At 33.1% G+C, this 20030-nt stretch overlaps 1 protein-coding gene across 4 annotated transcripts in view; it reads right to left on the bottom strand.

Annotated features, from left to right (window-relative positions):
- The window catches only part of EPHA6 (EPH receptor A6), an 887146-nt gene that overhangs the window by 298211 nt on the left and 568905 nt on the right, over window positions 1-20030 (bottom strand). The window lies entirely within an intron of this gene.

The raw sequence follows: 20030 nt of genomic DNA, 5'->3' as shown, positions 1-20030 counted from the left end.
TCAAATGACAGATGAGAAAAATTGTTTTGCAGGCTTATAGTACTTCCACAATGGAAATGTAATAATATTACGTCAGTATAGCTGGCTTGGTTTTTTAAGGAACATTGTGGAGAACATCCAAGATTCTACTTACCAAAATATATTTTGCAAAAACTGTATGCTTATAAAAACCTAAGATTTTGTTGAAATATCTGTTTATACATATCTCTTAATATTTATTCAGTTTTAATGTTCCCATCTGTCTTCATGTAACCTACCTTCGTACAGATAAGATATAGGCTTTTCTTTTGTGCTCTATAACTCTATAAATATTTATAATGATATTCAAGCAAAAATTAAATGTTTAAGACTTGATAGCTGTCCCTGAACAAAGTCCTCCCACTCAAAAGTTCTTAATGATTTTTTTAAAAGTATATTATAGATATTTTTAAATTTGCAATTAATTCTTAATGCTTTTGATAATTTTGTATGAGTTTTAAAAGATGTAAATTTGGTTATAATAATGCATATACAGATAGAAAAAGGAGGAAATATATGTAATAAGACATTAAAAATCATATTTGTTAGAGTATTGAATAAATAAAATAAAAAAATAAAAGTAAAATAAGACTATTTTATCTAAAGGGAGGAAATGAGAAGGAAAAATCATAATCAGAAGAGTATTTAAGGATTATAGTTAAACTAACCATTTTTAGAAAAATTTCCAAATTCCTTAAGTCTGTAGTTTAGACCTAGTATTATGGACATTGGGGAGGGTATGTGATTTGGTGAGTGCTGTGAAGTGTGTAAACCTGGTGATTCACAGACCTGTACCCCTGGGGATAAAAATATATGTTTATAAAAATTAAAAAATTAAAAAAAAAATAAATAAAAACCAGAAGCTAAAAAAAAAAAAAAAAAAAAAAAAAAAAACAGCTACCTAAAAGCTGGTTAAAAACAACTTTGAAAATAAAATTAGGATAAGTTAGTAATAAATGACACCTAGAGAGAAAAAGAACACTAAATATCTTTGGAAACATTAATACACACATGTTGACCTCTTCAAATATAATTGGTGTTCTAAATCTCAAAGTGAATGTTTTCAAAGTTAAATTATTAGAACAATATGGATGAATGCAGTGGGATAAAACTAGAAAGGCAAGTCATGCATGGTGCCTTGATTAATTCTACCTAACTGCAATGTGAATTTAAAAAATAACAAAACTAGAAAAGAGAATCTGTTTTTTAAAAAGCAAAAATATAAAGCAGATTTTTCACAATAGTGCTAACTGAAATACATAATAGGTAAGAAAAATAAAGGATAGCAAAAGACAAATTTTTGAAAATGAGATAACTAGAGCAAATGAAGGTGACTAGTCTCTAAAACCAACTGATGGTTGCTAGATTTTCCAATAGAATGGAAGTAAACAAGAAAGTTAAAATGGGTAGAATTCACTAGAGGAGAATGCTTGTAAAATAAGGAAACAAAACAAAACAAAAATAGTTTGTACAAAATCCTCCACTGGAAACAGTATCATTTGTAAGTAGCAAGTAAAGTCTTGCATTTGTCCAAATTGGACACAAAACATGATATAAGGGCTGCTTCTCCCATTGAAAAGAAAGCAGAAAGTCATTTAAATATACAAGCATGAGAATTCCTTAACCTCACTTGGAATAAGAAAGAAGCACCTTCTGCAGATTTATTTTTCATTTTTATCTTTTCCATTTAAATAGCTTTTGTCACCATGATGAAAGTTTTAACTTTTTAAATATTTGTTTATGGTCTTAAATGTGATCTGGTGACAGATATATTTGTTTTGTTCAAAATTAAAACAAAGATATCTGTTAAGATTGATCTACGAAGCTACAAAGAGTAATTTAAGTTTCAAGGAACAGAGTCCCACCTCCCAAAAGATTTAAAACTTTCTTTAGAAGTGATATCATCTTGACTTGAAATGTATCACATTATGCTCTAAATAAGGCAATGTTCTCAGCTAATGATTTAACTCTGTCATTGATTTTGAATTTCCTCAGAGGACTGGTAATATTAAAATGTGCATCAAATGAATGCCTCAAGATTTATAGTGAAATGTAAGTTTATCTAGATACTGTGACTGAAAACTAAGTAGTATTTCATTCCTGAGAGAAAATAAGTAATATGATAGCAATAAATAGATTGCTGTCGTTGACACTTTCCCACAGAAAACATGCACACACTCACACACACACACACACACACAGATACACACACACACACATACACACTCTTCTTTTATTTCCAACATGGATATTTCAAACCAAAGGAACTTGTAAATATATCAATGACTGCAGACAGTGTTAAATAAATGTAGAGGAATTGAAGGCAAAGCAAACTCATTTCCCAGTAACATCATTTTAATCTTTATCTTTACCAAATGGTGGATATATATTATTTATTTACTCATATGCATAAACCAGTTTTGAAATCAAGTTAGAATGAAAGAAAACTACATATGATGAAGCAATAAGTTAAATTGAGGGTAAAAGGAAAAGTAATCCCAACATAGTGAAGCTGTCACTGTTCTGTGGCCACAGATGTTGCACGTTTTAAATATTTATGCAGTTTGTACTTGGGAGAGTTGGTGGTGCTAGTAATGGATGCTTTTTCCTTGGGCAAGCAGATATCTCCTTATTTCCAAGTTTGGATAATTTGATCTGTATAGCTATTTTATTTGTAATGAATACACTGACACAACACAATATATAGTCCAAATTCAAAGAACTGGAAAAACTTTGCAGAAGTTTTCTCTCTTTTTTCTTTACTTTTATGAATGGTTTTTTTTTTTTTTTTTTGCTCTGTAATATTTTTAGAGATAATTATTTAAATAGACTTTGAATTTTCAGCATTTCATACATATTCAAAATGAACAAATTTGCTTTGGCCCAGAACTGAAAAATATTTTTTTTTACATTAGTATAAATTAGAAGCAAAGCACATAATGTAATATTATGCAGGTTTAAAATCAAGTAGTATGGTGAATAAAAATGGTTACAAACTCTTTCACACTCCTCCTACTGAAAAGTCAGAACGCCCCCATCCACCTTGAATCTGGTCTAGCCTATGACTAGCCTATGACTGATTTGATCAGTAAAGTAGAAGTGATAAAACTGCCAGTTACTGGTTCAGCCTCTAACTGGCCATTTTCAACTTTGTTTTGGAACTCCATTGCAGTATAGGAAGTAGGGTTAGACTTCTGAACTTCATGAAATCCCAAGAAAACCGCATGGAGGGCCTTTGGAGAGAGAGGTCATGAGGTAAGGGGAGGAAGAGAAAGCAGGAGTGCGAGGGAAGAGAGAATGAGGGAAAGGAGATGATAAAGAGAAGATGACGCAAGGCCAGTCGCCAAGTGTTCCCAGGCCCTAGGCTATTTTCTATCCACTCAGCTGAGGTTCCAGAAACTGCAGCATTGATGGGCTGGCCCTGTTGTATTTGGTTCAAATTCCAGATCCACAGATGCATGAGATATAATATTTACAGATTGTTATTTTTAAAGTGACTGCATTTTGGGAGCAGTTTGTTATGCAGTAATGGGTAACTGGAACAAGTAGATTGAACATTAATCTGCGTTTCATAGTCCCCGATCTTATAGGAGTAGTTAATTGATCCTATTTTTTGCCACTAGATTTGCTGATGGCATTTTGAAGATTTTATCATAACATACAAAATTTACCCAACTGAAATATCTCAATTATCTGTTTCTTTGGAAGGATTTATGAATTTTTAGCTTGAAGTGACAGGTTAAATTAGTCAAAACAAATCAACTGAAAATATAAACAGAGCATAATGTAGATTTTTTTCTTAATGTTAACTCTTTGGTAGTACTTACTATGTGGCAGGCTCTGTAAGTACTCCCAGTACTCAGAAAATCCTCAGAGCTACTCTACGAAGTAAGTTTTACAAATGACAAAACCTACAGAGAGGTTTTTGCCCAGGGTCACTCAGGAATTTCGTGTTAGGGCTGGGATTTGAATCTCGAGTGTCTAGCTCTGGATTCTGTCTTACTTATTACCCTGTGTAGCTTCCAATATCAAGTATTATAATATAGCCACATATCACTAAGAATTTTATAAATTAAGTATGTTGGATATTATATTCCCTTTTTATTAATATATTGACAAACATAAATGTAAAGAAAACAGAAAACAGTTAGTTAATCTAGATTCTCTATATCATAAATAATCCACAGTCCTAACCATAGTATATGAACGTCTGAAATTCAAAGTACTTAGTCTGGCAAAAGTTGAGATAGATTACAATTTATTATTGTTTTATGGCATTTATTACTGCCAGTGGGCTCAAGACACATATTCAGTCTCTCTCTTTGCATAAGCCAAGAGGATCATTAGAAAGAACGAAAATGTTATTTCTTCTATTACAACAATGAAATTATGTATCTAAACTCACCTATGAAGGTAACCTAGAAAGAATTAGCCAAACTAAATTCTTTTATTTGTATTTTCATTTCAATTTCTTCATCATAGTAAGTTTAGGAGGACAGCTATGCTACAAATCAGAAGATAAAAGCTTTTCTAGGCTTTAAGTAGGGATTTCTAATTCTGTTACAGTTTTAACAGGATCTTCTATATATATACTGATAAACTGAGTGATCTTACAGTTTAAAGCACTGGATCAGAATGCAGAGACACAAGCCCATCTTTCTGTGACTCACAGGACAGATGACCTTCAGTGTGTCATAATACTTCTGAGCCACAGTATAATAAGATGAAAAAATGAACATAAAACCCTCAGCTCCACCCATTGCACAAATTCATTGTGATGGATCAAATAAGAATGTATATGAAAGCGATTTCTAAACTGGACCATCGTTTTCAAATGTAAGATAGAATGGTTATTATTGCTGTTGCTGTTACTAAAAAGATGTCCATGTAGTTTCTGGAAACATCTTTTTTTTATTTTTAGAGTAGGACATTTTTATTTTATTTTATTTTACTTAAGAGTTTTATTTGAGAGAGAGAGAGAGAGAGAAAGAGCATGAGAGAGAGAGGGAGAGATCACAAGCAGGGAAGAGGAGCAAAGGGAGAAGCAGACTCCTCACTGAGCAGGGAGCTCAATGTGGGACTCCATTTCAGGTCCCCAGGGACACGACCTGAACTGAAGGCAAACACTCTGACTGAGCCACCCAGGTGCCCAAGACGTAATTTTAATAATGAGCTCTATTATACGTTAGTGGATGAAAATTGCTTTTGTTAGTTAGCAAATTAATCACTCAGAACCACAGAAATTTTCGTTTTTTAGTTCAATGTCAAGTAAGTTAGTAGGATAAGTTGCCAAGTGCCCAGATGTCTGAGGCCTTAGACGATTAGGTATGTAGGTAAGACCTATATGTGAGAATAACGTTAATGTCTACAGATTTCTTCAACTGACAAATACTTTCTTTGAGTCAGTGACTTGGGCCTCAAGTCAGCTACTTGCTTCTATGAACATGATCAGTTGACTAGTTAATGTTACCTTTGCTGGGACAATGACACCAATCTGAGATTTAAAATAGTGACTTGCATGTAACAATCTTTGAATGTGACATGTTTCAGGAGCTGAGAGGGATTACACGTCTGCCAACTACCTCCATTTATTTGCCATGTTGTTGCTGGGCAGCAATAAAAGACCTTCATTATTATGCTAACCAAAAACTGAACTAAGTCTATACATGGTCATTTTGTTAAAATGTAAAGTTGCTAAACATGCTAAGATAAAAACTGTTATGATGCATAATTCACTAAATAGGAGGAAAATTACCAAGGAGTTGTTTATAACAGCAGTTGTAATAGCTAGACACATTCAGGCATAACTAAATTAGGACAGAAAGATTTCATCCATCTACCTGCTTTGATATACCCATGAAATCATAAGAATCAAGGGACATATGGAAATAATGATTGCACTGATTGTCTTCTTTAAATGTCCTTGTGTGAAATAGAAGGATTAAACATAGGTTCTGGGAGCAATTTGCCTTTGCCAACTGAAACTTGGCCAAAAACAATTAATTTATAGTGCATTCAACCATGAAGAACTGCAGAATATTTCCTCAGCTAAAACTTTACATTTTCTCATTATAGACTTACAATTTTCTATTACTAAAGGTTTAAGGGAGGATATAAATTGATTATAATACTTTTTTCAATCTGTGGAAATGTTGATATTTCTAATAGTATTTAAGTCACCCATTTCTAATTAAAATATATAGATATTTATAGGAATATAAACCTGTCTTTTTCAACATACATAAATTGAGACAACAAAATCTCAAGAATGAAAATCTAAACAAACTCAAATAGTATATAAAATTACCAAGAGAGCTAAAACCATTTAAGAAAAATAACTTCAGATATTGAAGCCCTTACAATGATCAAATTATTTTCTAATTTTCTGTTGGGATACCCAAGTAAATGGACAGATTTCTATTTTTGTTTGTTCCCCTAAAAAATAAGATTAGTATGGATTCTACAAGGTCACTGCAAATACATGATATTAAAACACAGCCAAATTCTGTAGCAACATAAATGTTTTTATGAGCAGCAGGTGTATTCTTTGAAAGACTGTAAAGCTATTAACAGCTCAGTAAGGAGTACATAATAATAGGCTGTTAACTCAGCCTCCCTTACAACAGTACCAGGGAAGGACATTTGAAACCATTAAGACAAATGCATTTTAAAAAGAATACAGAATGAATGCTTTATGAAGAGAGGTTCATTTAAACTTTATATCACTAAAGTAATGAATGTAGTCTTCTTGATTTCAATATGCCTATCCAAAAGAATTATTTAATTGCTCCAAATAAAAATACAATCATAATTGTGAAACCAAATATATTCTAGTCTTGATAAGTACTTGAAAAATGAATTCTAAATTAGATTATTTTTTTGCAAGTTTCAGAATTTGAAGTTTAATCCAACAAATATTTATAATACCTAATACAGGTGTCTGCCTCCTGAGAGTTTAATAAAACCCATTTTGATAAATGAATGAGTGATTTCCTAAGATATTTTATATATTGTTTACATTATAGTTGCTCACTTTGTAAAGTTTATTTGCGATTTAACTCCTATGAGGTCACCTCTAGGTATATGATTAATGTGTCATATCTTACAGAACTATAAATTATTTTATTTCTAAACTATTTCTATAAGTTTACTTATATCTCTACATACATTTACCTAATGCTCTGATAGTTTCCCACATTTGAATTCTAGAATTTCATCATATGGGATTCATAGTTTCTTTAGCTAATATAATATTCTTATTAGGTGTTTGAATTATTTCCATTAAAAAAAAACAGAATTGTGATGGTGATATAATCTTTATACAGAATGACCTTTCCAAATATTGATATATTTTATCTTAAGGATTTTTCTCCAAGTGGAAATACTGGGTCATAATGTATAAGAAGTTTTATACTTCTTTATGTATTTGTAGCTAGTGCTTTGGGAAAATTTAACTGTATTTTAGTGCTAAAAAAAAGTCAAAGGGATTTCGGTTTTATTAGTTTATTGGAACTATTTTCATCCGTAGAAACAAAAAAAATAAGGTTGTCAAAATGTTTCTGACTATAGGGTATTTGTGAGGTATAGAATATTTTGTGAGGCTCAATGAGTTATAACTACTTCGTTGGTTTGTCAGCAGTTTGAATAAGAGTTTTATAATAAATTATGTAATTTGATTTAGCTATAGAACTATGTAACATTTAAAATTTAATAAAAATGGAGAAAAAATATTTACTTTTAGTTTTTCTTCCTTAGAACTCTTGCTTTAAGTTCATGCTTCAGCAAAATAAATAAAACTATACATCAGAAGAACAGTTATTTATTAAAGATATTGGGAGTGATTTACTGTGGAAATGAGTATTATTTCTCCATAGCCCTCCTTCTGAAAATAAAGAAAAAAAAATTACAGGAAAGAGGGATACATATATCATTTAAAAATATTTTTTTACTATAAAAGTCTGAATGAGTTAAAGCAAGCATTTATGTTTTTATAATTTCTACACTTGGCAGCAATAAAGTTTGCCTTAAAATAGCATTTCCCAAAGGTTTTCCCATAAACAGTATTCCAAGGAATATATATTGTTAAGGTAAATTTTTTAAAAAAATTCTGTGATTGTGTAAGTTTGGGTCTTCTGGTGAACAGATTACAAATCACCCCATCATCATTTCAAAATGAAGCTGAAACTGAAGATATTTATGGACAGAAATATAAGTGTAGGTAAAATGGAAAAGAGATCAAGTAGACAAGGACAGCTTTCAGAACACCTCTGAAAAGAGAGGTGAGAAAACAGGACTGGGTAGAAACTGCCTCAGATGGCAGTGCAATTCTGAAAGTTTTAGGCAGGCATTCGGGATCCCCAGAGAGAACACTGTGTTAGAAGGGTTCCGCATTTGTCAAGAAAGGCCTGCCTGGCATATCTTTGCTTAAAAAGTAAGTATTATCGTATCTGTATGAGTGCATGAATGCCACGTTATTTAGTTTTGTAGGTCTTTGAAGTTTTCGTGAATATTGCTATACTATACCTAGTCTTCTGAGACTTGCATTTTGTTTCTAAGTTTAGCATATTGAAATTACACTGTTCATACCATTCATTTGTACATTACGTTCAAGCACATTTATACAGTGTCAATTCATTTTCACTACTATACATTACTCATGTCCCACTACACTATAATTTAGTCCCTTTCTTGATGAAATTGATTTCTTTAAAAATGCTTCCTAACAAAATCAAAAGACAACTGACAGAATGGGAGAAGATATTTGCAAACGATATATCAGATAAAGGACTAGTGTCCAAAATCTATAAAGAACTTAGCAAACTCAACACCCAAGAACAAATAATCCAATCAAGAAATGGGCAGAGGACATGAACAGACATTTCTGCAAAGAAGACATCCAGATGGCCAACAGACACATGAAAAAGTGCTCCATATCACTCGGCATCAGGAAAATACAAATCAAAACCACAATGAGATATCACCTCACACCAGTCAGAATGGCTAAAATCAACAAGTCAGGAAACGACAGATGCTGGCGAGGATGCGGAGAAAGGGGAACCCTCCTCCACTGTTGGTGGGAATGCAAGCTGGTGCAGCCACTCTGGAAAACAGCATGGAGGTTCCTCAAAATGTTGAAAATAGAACTGCCCTATGACCCAGCAAGTGCACTATTGGGTATTTACCCTAAAGATACAAACGTAGTGATCCAAAGGGGCACGTGCACCCGAATGTTTATAGCAGCAATGTCCACAATAGCCAAACTATGGAAAGAACCTAGATGTCCATCAACAGATGAATGGGTCAAGAAGATGTGGTATATATACACAATGGAATACTATGCAGCCATCAAAAGAAATGAAATCTTGCCATTTGCGACAACATGGATGGAACTAGAGCGTATCATGCTTAGCGAAATAAGTCAAGCAGAGAAAGACAACTATCATATGATCTCCCTGATATGAGGAAGTGGTGATGCAACATGGGGGGCTTAAGTGGGTAGGAAAAGAATAAATGAAACAAGATGGGATTGGGAGAGAGACAAACCATAAGTGACTCTTAATCTCACAAAACAAACTTAGGGTTGCTGGGGGGAGGGGGTTTGGGAGAAGGGGGTGGGATTATGGACATTGGGGAGGGTATGTGCTTTGGTGAGTGCTGTGAAGTGTGTAAACCTGGTGATTCACAGATCTGTACCCCTGGGGATAAAAATATATGTTTATAAAAAATAAAAAATTAAAAAAAAAAAAAGTAGAGATGAGTCAGTAAAGGAAAAAAAAAAAAATGCTTCCTAAAACAAGAAAGGGGAACCCTTTTCCACTGTTGGTGGGAATGCAAACTGGAGCAGCCACTCTGGAAAACAGTGTGGAGAATCCTCAAAAAGTTAAATATAGAACTATCCCACCATCCAGTAATTGCAGTACTAGTTATTTACTCCCAAAATACACAAATACTAATTTGAAGGGATACATGCATCCCAACAATATCATGTTTTATAGCAGAATCATGTAAAATAGTCAAATCATGGAAACAGCTCATGTCCTTCAACTGATGGATGGATAAAGAAGATGTGAGATTTATTTATCTATCTATCCATCTATCTTTGACTGATGGATGGATAAAGAAGATATGGATAAAGAAGATATATCTCTATATATCTCACATACATGCATACATGCACAACCTGGTGTTGTATGGGACTCTTGAATCACTGTATTGTACACCAGAAACTAATATTACACTGTATATTAACTGATTGGAATTTAAATAAAAACCTAAAAAAAAAAAAAAAAACCCACAACCAAAAAAAAAAAAAATGCTTCTTTAAACATCCTATGATATTGTCTTAATCACACATGTAAGATTTTTAAGGTATATACATAGCGGTGAAATTGCTGAGTCATTGGATGAAAATAAAGAGATTTATAAACTTATTATCCCAAATGATTTATCAATTTATACCCATTCTAACAACATAAGAGTTCCTATTGTTCCACATCATCTTCAATTCTTAAAAATATCAGATTTCTTAAATTTTTCTAATCTAGTGTGTATAAAATGTTAGCTCATTGTGGTTTCAATTCACATTTTCTTTATCATTAATGAAATCATGCATATTTTTAATATAGCTTGATTTTTTTTTTACTCATAATATCCATTTTATTTAGTTAGTCAATTTCAGGTTTTATAGGTTATTATTTTTATTAGGTTGTACTTTTTCTTATTGTTTTATAAGATCTCTTTAAGTTTTGTTTCTTTGTTTGTTTTTGTTTTTTAAAGTAGGTGCCACACACATTGTGATGGCCAGTACAGGGTCTGAACTTACAACCCTGAGATTAAGACCTGAGGTGAGATCAAGACTCCGATGCTTAACCAACTGAGCCACCCAGGTGCCCCTTTATGTATTTTGGATAACAATTCCTTTGCTAGCAAGATATATGGCACTTATCTTCTACTTTGGGCTTATCTTTTATAATCTTAGTTGGGTCTTTGAAAGAAAGAATTCTTAAAATAAATTAATTAAAATTATCAATTTGTCTTTTATGATAATGACTTGTATTTTATTTATGAAAACTTTTTCTTACTCAAAGTGATAAAAATATTATTCCATATTTTTCTTCTAAAATATTCTAAAAGTACTCAATTTTAAAAGTTTTTTCTTGGGGCATCTGGATGGCTCAGATGGTTAAGCACCTGACTCTTGATTTTGGCTCAGGTCGTGATCTCAGTGCTTGAATTTAAGCCCTGTGTCTGGCTCTGCTTTCAGTGGGGAGTCTGCTTGAGATTTTTTTCTCTCCTTCTCCCTCTGCCCCTCCCCCACTCACTCTCTCTCTTTTTTTCCTCTCTAAAATAAATAAATAAAATCTTTTTAAAAAGTATTTTCTTATCACATTTATGTCCTTAGAATATTTGGACTTAATTTTTGTAAGTGGTTTGATGTAGGAATCTAGTTTGTTTCTTTCTTTTTTTCTTCCAATATAGATTGCCTAGCATCATATAATAAATAAGCTATTCTTTCCCTAATGATATGCAGCGTCACCTGTGTCCTATGCTTAAGGTCTATACTATAGTAGTTCTGCTTCTGGGTTCTCTGTTAGGATACTTTGATCACGTTCTCTCACTCTATAGCAACATCACTTATCATTAATGACTGAACTTTGGAGTAACTCTACATATCTGTGAAGGAAGGTAGTCCTGACTTATTTTCATCAGCAATGTCTTGTTCAATCATTGTCCCTTCATGCCTAGCCGGGAGCCCAACCCAGGGCTCAGACTCACCACGTTGAGATCAAGACCTGAGCCAAAATTAAGAGTCATACGCTGACCTGACTGAGCTACCTAGGTGCCCCTCATTGTCCCTCTTTTATTTTCATTGCCATGTTAATTTTATAGTCAGTTTGTCAATTTCTACAAAAAGACGTGAGACTTTTTGTTAGAATTGAATTGAGTCTACATATCATTTGAGGGAAAAATGACCTCTTTCTAAGACAGTTTCACTGATCCATGAATGCAAACTCTCCATTTACTTGAGTGTTTTTAAATGTCTTGTTATAAAGTTTTATAATTGTTTTGCATTTGTTGAGATATGTTTTAGGTTTATTCCCCAATACTTCACAGATTATGTTGCTATTGCAAATGTAATTTCTTTAAAAATTACATTTGCTGTTTGTTGCTGGTAAGCAGAAATGCAACTAAACTTTTATAACCAGCTGCTTTGATACAAATTTTTTAAACATCTTGTATATAAATTTGGTGAAAATTTCTATGTAGAAAGTCGTATCTGAGATGTGAGTTTTTCCTTTTACAACTTATATGACTATGTTATATAATTTCTTTACATCTAATTGAAATAGATAGAAACTATAATATTTAGTAGAAACAATGATAATAGGCATTTTCATATAGTTCCTATTTTTAGATTTACTTTAATATTTCCTCCCTAAGAAGGATATTTTCTTGGTTTTAATTACCTTAAAGAAGTTATCTTATGTTCCTAGTTTTCTAAGAATTCCACTCAAGAATAGGTATTAGATATCAAATGCTTTTCTGTATCTATTGAGAACTTCCTCCTTTAATCTCCTAACAAAAATTATATTTATAAATTATTTTCTGCTAAAACTCTCATGCGTTATTGAAATAAACCTACTCATTTTTTTTTTGGTTTGCTTTTTTTTTTTAAATAATGTTTGATTTGTTGGCTGGTATTTAGTTTAGAATTTTGTAATTTTGTTTCTGAGATTTGCCTGTAATTATTTCTCCTATGGTTCCTTGAGCTAGGATTATTCTGGTCATATAGTGTGTGTTTCACAGAATTCCCTCTTTTTTCCTGTTCTTTGAAAGTGTTTGCATATGTTTGGAATGATGTGTTCCTTGAAAGTTTGGTAAAATGGCTTCTATTTAAAGCTGAATATCTGAATTTTTTTTCAAAGACTTTACTTATTTATGTGAGAGAGAAAGCAAGAGAGCACAAGCTGGGGGAGCAACAGAGCAAGAGGGAGAAGCAGGCTTCCCACTGAGAAAAGAGCCAATGTGGGGCTCCATCCCAGGACACTGAGATCATAACCTCCAGGTGCTTAATGACTTGAGCCACCCAGGCTTCTTATACTCTCCTTCTGGAATAATTTTCCTTCTTATTGAAGCCACCCTTTAGGCGTTCCTACATAGTAGACCTTATTTTTCTTTTTTTAAAAGATTTTATTTATTTATTTGACATCGGAGAGAGACACAGTAAGAGAGGGAACACAAGCAAGGGGAGTAGGAGAGGGAGAAGCAGGCTCCCTGCTGAGCATGGGATCATGACCTGATGATTGAAGGCAGTGGCTTAATGATTAAGCCAGTGGCTTAATGATTGAGCCACCCAGGCACTCCCATGGTAGGTCTTCTGATGGCAAACTCTGTTTATCTCTAAATGTCTTTATTTTATCCTTGTTCAATAGATGATTCTGGGTTGATGAATGGTCTTGATCAAAAATCTGAATGTAATATTCTTCGATCTTGTTTTCTGTTGTGCTAAGAAATGTGCTTTAATTCTGTCATCCTTTTGTCAACAGAATAACAGATAAGCCTCACTAATTTAAAAATTGTCCTCTTAGTTTATTTCTTTATAAGCTGCAGTTGTACTAAAAATTTCCTAACTCTAACATGAGTTATTTTTCCTATTTTAAATATGTTTGCCTTTGTGGATCCACCAGTTCTAGAAAATTCGTAGTTCTTATGAGTGTAAGTACTGCATGCTCTCCATTCCTTTTGTTTTTTCTTTCTTAGAATCCAGTTCAGTGTATATTTGATTTTGTTATTCTATTTTTCACATTTCTTTTTCTTTTATAAAATTTCCTTTAACTTGTCTCTTTGGGCTGAGTTCTGGACAACATTTTCAGATACATCTTCAAATTTCCTAAATGTCTCCTCTTATTATTGTTTATGTATATATATAAATTTTATATATGCTTACATATATATATATGCATCTTATATACATATATATATATAATTTATACATAAATGAATAAATGTTTAATCCATTGGTTGAGCATCTTTTTACTATAGTCACATTTTCATTTTCATTTCCCTTAATCTATTCTTCTCATCTCTCATTTTCATGATTGCTTTTGTTCTATATATAACTATTCTATGTATGATTCTTTATCATATTTAATCTGTGGGATTCTAAATCTGTTGCTGACTGTTTCTGATGACTCATTCATGTCTTCTTGCTTTCTCTTGTGCTTGGTGTTCTTTGATTATGATATTATTGCCTCATCATAGTCTGTGGTGTCATTGAGTCCTACATTTTCTCCAGAGAGGATTTTCTTGTATGTCTATGAGTCGCAGGGGGCTGCTGATGAAATGGTGCCACTTCAGTTTTCCTTGAGCATCTTGGCTCAGCACAGGAAACCCAGAATGAGTGCCCCCTCTTAGCTGTTGGCCTAATATTCTAATTTTTATAATGGTGCTTTCAGAATACTGAGAAATCTTCTCTCTGAGAAAGCCCATCATACCAGACTGACAGTGTGTTTCTCCTGCACTCTCAGACTATAATTATTGTTATTATTATTACTATTTTGGACAGGAAAAAACAAATACTTGAATTTTTCCTTTAGCTTTTGTGAGACCAAAATAAACATTGAGAGTACGCTTTATTATATACCTACTTATTTTGCCAAGAAGATCCTTTAGGAATACTTAGTCTGCCATCATTCTAGAAAATAGTAAGTCACTTTCTCCCGAGACTGATATAAAGCCTTTTTTCAATAGAATCCCCAAAAACATAGCAGAAAAGAAAGTAGGAGTTTATGAGTAACAAATCATTTCTTCATACAATCACTTACATCTAAACTTTTATTGAATCATTACATTATATTTGGCCAAGTACTAGATGCTGGAGATGCAAAGTTGCATCACACATGATTTCAAGATGACTCACAATCTAACACATGGAGACAAGCAGGGTCATAGAAAGGTCTACGGTAACTTGCAATTCCCTTTTGTCCCTGCAAAAATCTTCCTTACTTGGCTACTGACATATGTTTAAAATAAAATAAAATTGTAATGAAAAATATATGGGAATTATAATTGATTTTAAGATACACATCTGATCATAGATCTACATTTCTTGAAATGTTTTCTATTTTGAAATAATGCAATATTTTGCTCGGATTCATCCCAAACTGAATATTTTGGGAAATAAAATTTATGAATCAAAAGTACTATTGTAATTGCAAATGCTTAAAAGAAAGACATTTATAAACACCTTTTTTGATTTGGGCATTTAAAAAGGAAATTAAGTGGATGAGATGTATAAAATAATTAACTTCCTGAGTGATGGATTGGGTAAAAATAATGGAAAGTTTAAATGGTATTAATGAAAGACATAAAGATATTCTATAAATGTGAAAGACATGACATTTCTAATGACAGTTTATTATATCTTAAGCATATTTAACCAAATATAATGAAGCACCACTTAAAATATTTATTTATTTTATTTTAAAAAAAGATTTTATTTATTTATTTGACAGATAGAAATCACAAGTAGGCAGAGAGGCAGGCAGAGAGAGAGAGGAGGAAGCAGGCTCCCCGCCGAGCAAAGAGCTCGATGTGGGGCTTGATCCCAGGACCCTGGGATCATGATCTGAGCTGAAGGTAGAGGCTTTAACCCTTTGAGCCAACCAGGCACCCCACCACTTAAAATATTTAATATCATCCTTAACCTGAATCTGCGGTGCTAAACAGCACCACATGTCAATGTTTGATAGATATTTGTTGAATGAGGAAAGGAAGAGAGGAAGAAAGGAAGGAGAAGAGGGCCCGGGGGAGGGGCTTGCTTCTGCACTGCTGCAGTCCGACTCCTCTTCCCCCCTTTCTGTATTCAAGCTTAGTGAACTGTCTCTTCCTGGAGCGTGACAACTTCCTTGGGTTTCTTTTCTGTCTTGGGTTTTCACAAAAGTGTTCTTTTTTGCCTAGAAGGCTTTTGTCTTCCCATTTTGCCACAGTTGTTAATATTAAGTTGTGGGCTGGTACCCAAGCCAAAAACGAAAATGTTTTATCTCTTTAATTATTTAAAGTTGTATCCACAAAGGATTTTTATTACAGAAAATCACTTGACTCTAAATTCTAATGTAACTTTAGCTGCAAAAGATTCTTGGATTTAATGTTCAGGGTACAGCATGGCGTGAAAGAAGAAATTCTGGATTTGCTGTCAGACAGGTTGCAAAAATGTGTTAGCTCAGGGGCATACAATATATTTTAGTTCCTTTTTTCCATTTTCTATCTTTGCTTGTCACATTGTCCTTTATTGAAACAAAATATTGATACAGAGTAAAATGCTCATTTGTAAGAATAAAAAAGGAGTGGGTATTTTTGATTTCTGTATTCTGCAGATTACAATACTTGGACCAAAAATTGGATTCAAAAGTTGTGCAATTAAGTGAAATTGAGAAATAGATTTATTTTTTAACAATAAACAAGGTAACACTAAAGTTAGAAAATTAGATTTTTCCTCAAATATTACTCAAGTAAAAATATATGAGTGCTTTAAAAAATAAAGGCTATTGAATAAATCAGTAGAAAATAATGTCAACCAATGTTGTTTTGAAGGCAGAATATGGGCTTATATATTGCGTTGCAGACACTTTGTTTCCGATCATCTAATTTAACAAGGGATAGAGATCAGAGACTATACGTGAATGTCTTTTGAAATGTCTTTTTGTGGTCTGCTACAAATAAACACCTTAAATGAATTTCCTACAAGTCCCAGATCTTATTCAATCAAAAGACCACTTCCTTAATAAGTTCATCTAATAAAACAAACAAATAAAAAATACTTCCTGTCTATAGCCTTTGTCAAAAGGCTTTATCAAAAAACATGGTAGGATTTGTAATTGAAAGATGTATATATGATCAAATTGATGATCATTACAAAGGAAGGAGTTCAAGTTTCTTTGGCCCTTTCACAAAGTCATATCTTGATCTCAAATGTAGCATGACAAGGATGTATTTTATATCACTTTATACAGTTTGTCTTTGTTGCAAATTGTGCCTTAATTTTACAAACTTCAAGGTGGCAAAGGATAGGCAAAACAGAATTACAACCCACCAGTCACCCTGGGAGATGTGATGGAAATGGGACACTGAGCTGATGCTGAGACTGGTTCAGTGTGACCAGTTAAAAACAGAGTTGATAAATGCTGACACACAAAAACGCTGACACACATAGATTACAGGTAACTACTCCTAAAGACTATTTTAACCATTGTTCCTGTAACTTTTCAGTGACAGTAACATCATCATACATTGTTTGCTTCATTTTATGAGAACCAATGTTCGCACGACAAGCAGTGCTAATTGGAGAGGGTTCCGAGTCATCTTTTTTAGAACAAAACCATCTGGATTACTGCTTTCCCCAGAGTGACTTCTCTGTTCTGCAAAAAAGACAATCAGGAAATGCTCTTCAGGCCATTTTAATATGAAATACCAAAGCTTAGAAATCCCCTGTAAATAATTGAAGGCAACCATTAGGAGTAGAGCCAGCCATTCTCTTAATGGAGAGGTCATGAGGGACAATAGGCAGAGAACCTCTCTGAAAAGTCCAAGGAACATTTGGTGGTTTATAATTGATTTTCCTGGGCAGATTTCCTTTTTTCAAATAGTAATTATATCAGTGTCATTAATAATGGCTGTTGCAAAGGGCCTTGCTTTATTCTCCAAGGAAAAAATTATATCTGGTCAGAGAAGCCTCATAATTATTTCTACTTATTTGAAGCAGATAACAGACTTAGGTTTTTCCCCCTCATTTGAGAATCTAAGACACTTAAGCTTTCCCCTGAGGAATCAGGATAATAATAGCAGAGCCGGGAAATGAAGCAGCTTACTATACACCGCTTACTATGCGGGAATAAGCTGAAAGAGTTCTGTAATAGTTTAAGTCCCAGAGCACTTTTGTAGTAATTATATTTTTTTCTAAATTTTAGAGGTCTGATGCATTTCTTGAAGATGTTAAGTATCTTTCTAAATTAAGAAAGTAAGGCATTTTCTCAAACAAAATTTCTTTGTGAAGAGATGCACTGATTAATAATTAGAAAAGATGAGCCAAATATCAGTTTAGAGGATTGGCTGAAGCAAAGAAATGCTCAGTTTTTAGCCATGCCTTTATTAAGACATTTATTTGAATATATCAGGTAATACAAATCTAGATATAAATTTCTTGGGAAATGACCTTTCTTGATTTAATTTTACATTTACACACACACACACACACACACAAATACCCATATTCATGCAACATTTTTGCCCATTTTTTTCCATACTATAAGTTCATCTCCTAATCTTCCATGGTTCCTTATAAAACTATGTGGCACAACACTTGATACATTTTTTTATATTTTAATTAATACTTATTTGGGAAAAAGTTCAAATATTTTGTTTTTTTTAATGACGTGAAAAGGTACTGTTTTGGTTCATAAAATCAAGTTTAGAGCTCTCTTTCATAAATTAAAATTTTAAATTATTTACAAAACATTAACTACTTTCCTCTGTATCTTTATTATCCAGGAGTATTTATATAGTGAGAGAAGACTTCTGTTGTTTCTAAGGGGAATTTTATCCTTTTGTATGGCCAAGGGAATTGTGCTTTCATGGGATCTTGTCTACTTAAACTATCAGAAATCATTAAGTTTTTGCAAGAGTCAAAGCAACATATATCCTTAATTATAGCTGACTATAAGGCAAAAGGTATAAGTTTTTCTGTTTAAGCTTCATCATGAGGATTTTTTTTTAAAGATTTTATTTATTTATTTGACAGAGACAGAGATCACAAGTAGGCAGAGAGACAGGCAGAGAGGCAGGCAGAGAGAGGAAGGAAAGCAGGCCCCCGCTGAGCACAGAGTCCAACGCGGGGCTTTATCCCAGGACCCCGAGATCACAACCCGAGCCTAAGGCAGAGGCCTTAACCCACCGAGCCACCCAGGTGCCCCCATCATGAGGATTATGAATGGGTTAGTTTACTTGGAAATGTAGTTAAGTTTTTTATTTTACTTTTACTTTAGAGAAAGAAAAACAACTACATGGCTATTTTAATGACATGATTGAATTACTTGGGAAAAAAAGAGATCTGTTATATGTATGAAGTTGGGCTTTTATATTTTGAATTTTGAATAGCATAGTACAATCTTCTAATAAAATTCTGAAAAATGAAATGTCCATATCATTGAACCACCCAGAGTATGTTTTAAAAGCCATGGTATTTCAGAATAGCTACATAGTATTTCCTTGAGACAATATTTTGTTGAAGCCAAATTAAAGCACCACAGATCCTTCTGAGAAGATGGATAGAGTGGCCAACTTCTAAGATTGACCCTAACGATCCCCCTCTTCTAGTGTTTACACCATTATGCAGTCCCCTACCATGTTTTGCCAGGGTTGGTTTGTATGACCAATAGAATATGACAAAGGTGATAGTAACTGCTAAAATTAGATTATAAAAGATATTGCACTCTTTTTCACATGTGATCAAGCCCACCTGATGAGCAGGGGAAGTTTCTTCTCATATGAATGAGCTTGAAAAAAGATCCCCTAGCCTCAGTTTCAGCTGACTGCAGCCCAAAATAGCTTGACTACAATCTCTTGAGACAGAACTATGCAGCTGAGTTACTCTTGGATTTCTGATTCTTGGTTGGTATGTGAGATAATACATATCCATTACTATAAGGTGCTAAGCATTTAGGTAATTTGTTATAGAGTAACAGAAAACTAATAGTGTTGATCTTTAGATGAGGTTAGTGTTCAGTATCTTTCCCGAAAAGGTTAGCCTACTGAATAACATCTTCTAAGTGATGGTGCTTTCTGAAACAATATGGAATATTAGAGCAGATCTAGCCTTGCATTCAGGATACCCGTATTGTGATCTTGGCCAATGTTACAGAAGCCACAATTATTCTGGGTCTAGCGTGCTAATATATATCAGGTTAAATTTGCCGCAATGACCATATTTTTATTTTTTTATAAGATTTTATTTATTT

This window comes from Mustela putorius, unplaced genomic scaffold (genome assembly GCF_011764305.1).
Source record: "Mustela putorius furo isolate JIRA1106 unplaced genomic scaffold, ASM1176430v1.1 tig00003834_pilon_pilon_pilon, whole genome shotgun sequence".
Taxonomy (NCBI): Eukaryota; Metazoa; Chordata; class Mammalia; order Carnivora; family Mustelidae; genus Mustela; species Mustela putorius.
This window is presented reverse-complemented; position numbering and strand designations above follow the sequence as displayed.